Source organism: Bos taurus, chromosome 19 (genome assembly GCF_002263795.3).
Source record: "Bos taurus isolate L1 Dominette 01449 registration number 42190680 breed Hereford chromosome 19, ARS-UCD2.0, whole genome shotgun sequence".
NCBI classification, from domain to species: domain Eukaryota; kingdom Metazoa; phylum Chordata; class Mammalia; order Artiodactyla; family Bovidae; genus Bos; species Bos taurus.
The window spans coordinates 53,947,961-53,953,565 of record NC_037346.1 but is presented as its reverse complement, the minus strand read 5'-3'; positions in this window follow the sequence as shown (position 1 = coordinate 53,953,565).

The window sequence follows — 5,605 nt, the reverse complement described above, 5'->3', positions numbered from 1 at the left end:
CACAGTTGTCGGTCAGTTATACTTCAATTTAAAAAAATGGCTAAAACTAAATTTTATACTATGTATATTTTACCATATATAATTGTGTGTGTGTATATATCAGATCAGATCAGTCACTCAGTCGTGTCCGACTATTTGCGACCCCATGTGTATATATAATAGAATGATAGAGGGAAAAAATGCAGATATTCTGAATTCTTCCACTTAATTATACCTCTTTCAGTAGGCATAGAAATGAAAAGTAACCAAAACCCAAAATGTTGAGATTTCTCTGTATATGCAATGTTATCACATACAGCAACTTTGCTATTTACATCTTATTCATGTTATATATGTTACTCTTATTGTGATAAAAATACAAGTAATAATTTTTTTAAAAAACCTTATAGAAAAGACTAAGCAGGTGAAGTTTTCAGTAAAATAAAATTTTAAATGGAAAATAAGTTGGAACATGTTGGTGCTAAATAGAAAATGAATCACAGAAATACATTGACTTGATGGTGTTTGTCCAGAAGATGTATATTTTTATTTATTTTTAAAATTGTATATATTTTTTGGCTACACCACGCAGTTCGTGGGATTTTAGTTTCTCAAACAGACTAAACCTGTGCTCTTGGCAGTGAAAGTGCCAAGTCTTAACCACTGAACTGCCAGGGAATTATCTGTAAGATACATATTTTTAAACAGATGCCATCAATATTGGTAGAACTCTGATTAAAATAGGCAGGATGAAAAAGGCAGACAAGACTGCAAAGCAAACCGTGTCCCACTCTGATGACTGAGAGGGCAAGTTGGCTGTAATGAAAAATGCTGAAGGCACATACACACTGCCGGAAATCTTGCTTGCTGATGTTTATGCTCCAGGCCTATTTGGATGTGTGTGTGTCTGTTGGCGGCAGTATCAATACAGTTCATAACAGCAACAACAACAAAACTGGAGCTACCCAATGGGAAACTGGCTGATTGGAATTAGAGTAGATCAGCAGACCATCTAATATACACCACGCAGATTTTACAAAACGTTAGATAGTTGCAATCTCTGGGTGCTGATAAAGCTGAGATGTGCTGTTACCTGAAAAGACAGGACACCAACTGATACACACACACACACACCACCCCTAGAAGTACATGTAGAAACTGCTGCAAAGTTTCCTTCTGCTAGAGGTCTTGGGGGAGAGAAAGACTTCCTATTGTGAAGGAGGAAACAGACAGAGCTGGACTCCATCTTAGGCCAGGCTGCGAACATTAGGCTACACGCATGGTCGCCCTCCCAATGGACTCTGAACTTTGTGCCCGGTGTCTAGAGAAATGGCATACCAATGGAAAACCAGACCCCCCAATAAAAGAGCCTCAGGACTTGGATTCTCCATTGCCTAAAAGAATATGCTAATTATCTCTGTAACAGAACAAAGTGGTAAATCCCATTATGTTTATCGGGATATGATCACAGGCCTATTGATAAATATTCACTGTTTATCTAGTCTTGTGGCACGTGAATCATGGGTTAACTTTGATCGTATCTCTCTTTACCTTGTCCAGACTAGTTTCAAGGAATTTGGGGAGGTGGGTTTGAGCAAGTACACTTAGGGTATATAAGGTTTTCACAAAAACTGGTCAGGGTCCTTGGCTAAGAGGAGACTCTGCCTTGGGCCTGCCGGTGCAGTAACCTGCACTCCACTATCTGCATTGTCCTTCTGAGGGAGTTTGTTTCCCAGAACGCGTGGCTGCAACAATTGCATGGTTTTTGCTTTTACAGCATTGATGTGTCACTCTTACAACAGAGGAAAAACATGTTCACAAAAGGTTTGGTGAGACTAGATGGCCATAAGGTAATATCTAGCACTGATGATTTACAATCTCAAAATTGCTTTGTTGGATCATCACAGTGTCCACCAGGATTTGTTGCCAACAATTTAAAAATCCAGAGAGTTTACATAGAAAATTTGCCTCTGTGATAAATAGATGTTTGGTTTTTGTGCCTGATTCTTGGCACACAGCTCCTAAAAAACCTTTGGAATCTCTCAAGTGATAGGAGAGTCTCTTGTAATGAGCAGTTCTTGGCAGGCCGCTAGACAGTGGCCAGAAAGACCAAACCTTTAGACGCCAGGAGGTTTCAGCCCCACCTTCCAAATCTTCAGAAGTGGAGAGGAACTGGTGACTCAATCACCAAAGGCAAATGATTCAATCAACCAAGCTTGTGAAACCTCCATAAAAACCTCTCAAAAGAGGATGTTCAGAGAGTTGGAAGGCTGGGGCCTCTGCCTGAGGCTGGGTACCAGCTACACAGGCCTTCTCTGAACCCAATCTGGTTGAGCCTACAGGCAGATGCCTGCTCCCTGGGCGATCATTTCTATTATGCAGGCGTACTGTCCTGGGCTGTTCACTTCCTTGAATCACATTCCTATCCCCTCCCACCTCTCTGAGAGGACACCAGGTCTCCTGGAGGGAGGGCAGTGGGCATTATTTCTTTTAACACAAGGCTTCACCTCTGTTTACTGTTCCTGGGGTTCTCAAGGCAAGAATACTGAAGTGGTTTGCCATTCCCATCTCCAGTGGACTACATTCTGTCAGATCTCTCCACCATGACCCGCCCATCTTGGGTTGCCCTACGGGCATGGCTTAGTTTCATTGAGTTAGACAAGGCTGTGGTCCTAGTGTGATTAGATTGACTAGTTTTCTGTGAGTATGGTTTCAGTTTGTTTGCCCTCTGATACCTTCTTGCAACACCTAATTGGGTTTCTCTTACCTTGGGCATGGGGTATCTCTTCACGGCTGCTCCAGCAAAGCGCAGCCATTGCTCCTTACCTTGGACGAGGGGTATATCCTCATCACCGCCCTTCCTGACCTTCAACGTGGGACAGCTCCTCTAGGCCCAAGTGAGAAATAGATTTAAGGGCCTAGATCTGATAGATGGAGTGCCTGATGAACTATGGAATGAGGTTCGAGACATTGTACAGGAGATAGGGATCAAGACCATCCCCATGGAAAAGAAATGCAAAAAAGCAAAATGGCTGTCTAGGGAGGCCTTACAAATAGCTGTGAAAAGAAGAGAAGCGAAAAGCAAAGGAGAAAAGGAAAGATATAAACACCTGAATGCAGAGTTCCAAAGACTAGCAACAAGAGATAAGAAAGCCTTCTTCAGCGATCAATGCAAAGAAATAGAGAAAAACAACAGAATGGGAAAGACTAGAGATCTCTTCAAGAAAATCAGAGATACCAAAGGAACATTTCATGCAAAGATGGGCTCGATAAAGGACAGAGATGGTATGGACCTAACAGAAGCAGAAGATATTAAGAAGAGATGGCAAGAATACACAGAGATCAGATCAAATCAGTCGCTCTGTCGTGTCCGACTCTTTGCGACCCCATGAATCGCAGCACGCCAGGCCTCCCTGTCCATCACCAACTCCCGGAGTTCACCCAGACTCACATCCATCGAGTCAGTGATGCCATCCAGCCATCTCATCCTCTGTCGTCCCCTTCTCCTCCTGCCCCCAATCCCTCCCAGCATCAGAGTCTTTTCCAATGAGTCAACTCTTCACACGCGGTGGCCAAAGTACTGGAGTTTCAGCTTCAGCATCATTCCTTCCAAAGAAATCCCAGGGCTGATCTTCTTCAGAATGGACTGGTTGGATCTCCTTGCAGTTCAAGGGACTCTCAAGAGTCTTCTCCAACACCACAGTTCAAAAGCATCAATTCTTCAGTGCTCAGCCTTCTTCACAGTCCAACTCTCACATCCATACATGACCACAGGAAAAACCATAGCCTTGACTAGACGAACCTTTGTTGGCTAAGTAATGTCTCTGCTTTTGAATACGCTATCTAGGTTTGTCATAACCTTCCTTCCAAGGAGTAAGCGTCTTTTAATTTCATGGCTGTAATCACCATCTGTAGTGATTTTGGAGCCCAGAAAAATAAAGTCTGACACTGTTTCCACTGTTTTCCCATCTATTTCCCATGAAGTGGTGGGACCGGATGCCATGATCTTCGTTTTCTGAATGTTGAGCTTTAAGCCAACTTGTTCACTTTCCACTTTCACTTTCATCAAGAGGCTTTTGAGTTCCTCTTCACTTTCTGCCATAAGGGTGGTGTCATCTGCATATCTGAGGTTATTGATATTTCTCCCGGCAAACTTGATTCCAGCTTGTGTTTCTTCCGGTCCAGCATTTCTCATGATGTACTCTGCATATAAGTTAAATAAACAGGGTGACAGTATACAGCCTTGACGAACTCTTTTTCCTATTTGAAAGCAGTCTGTTGTTCCATGTCCAGTTCTAACTGTTGCTTCCTGACCTGCATACAAATTTGTCAAGAGGCAGATCAGGTGGTCTGCTATTCCCATCTCTTGAAGAATTTTCCACAGTTTATTGTGATCCACACAGTCAAAGGCTTTGGCATAGTCAATAAAGCAGAAATAGATGTTTTTCTGGAACTCTCTTGCTTTTTCTATGATCCAGCGGATGTTGGCAATTTGATCTCTGGTTCCTCTGCCTTTTCTAAAACCAGCTTGAATATCAGGAAGTTCACGGTTCACATATTGCTGAAGCCTGGCTTGGAGAATTCTGAGCATTACTTTACTAGCGTGTGAGATGAGTGCAATTGTGCGGTAGTTTGAGCATTCTTTGGCATTGCCTTTCTTTGGGATTGGAATGAAAACTGACCTTTTCCAGTCCTGTGGCCACTGCTGAGTTTTCCAAATTTGCTGGCATATTGAGTGCAGCACTTTCACAGCATCATCTTTCAGGATTTGGAATAGTTCAACTGGAATTCCATCACCTCCACTAGCTTTGTTCGTAGTGATGCTTTCTAAGGCCCACTTGACTTCACATTCCAGGATGTCTGGCTCTAGGTCAGTGATCACACCATCGTGATTATCTGGGTCGTGAAGATCTTTTTTGTACAGTTCTTCTGTGTATTCTTGCCACCTCTTCTTAATATCTTCTGCTTCTGTTAGGTCCATACCATTTCTGTCCTTTATCGAGCTCATCTTTGCATAAAATGTTCCTTTGGTATCTCTGATTTTCTTGAAGAGAGAAGAACTGTCCTCAGGACTTAGAAGAGATATCTAACTCCTGAGGAATTCTGGTGGAAAGGGAAGAACAAAGTGACAAGGATCAATTTCTGGATCTCCAAGAAGTCAATGAAAAGATTCGATAAAAGATTTGATAAAAGAGTGAACAGCTCACTCCAGCAAGGGTGGAGGTTAAGCTGTAGACTTCATCTATGTGACTGTCACCTTTTCCCCGGATGATGCATGCCTTCTAGATGGACGGGCCTCAGCACATATTCCAATCTGGCCAGTACAACGCCTGGGGAAGCTAGCACTAATGGTTTCAGGAATGGGGTACCCACAAAACCAATAGAGTTTGCAGGCTGAAAGAGCTTAATCCATTCGTGCTCGCAGGGGCCACTCCCTGAAACTATCACGGAGGCTTCAGCACATCCCCAGCTTCTATTCCCACCACTCTTAGCAAGTAGTAAGTGCGGGGCCTGGTTCGCTCGGTGGCGAATGAGCAGCTGCGGAGTCACGCCGCGAGAGGACTACGACTCCCAGCATGCCCCGCGCCACACAGCTTCCCACTTCCCAGAAGGCAGCGGGAGGCGC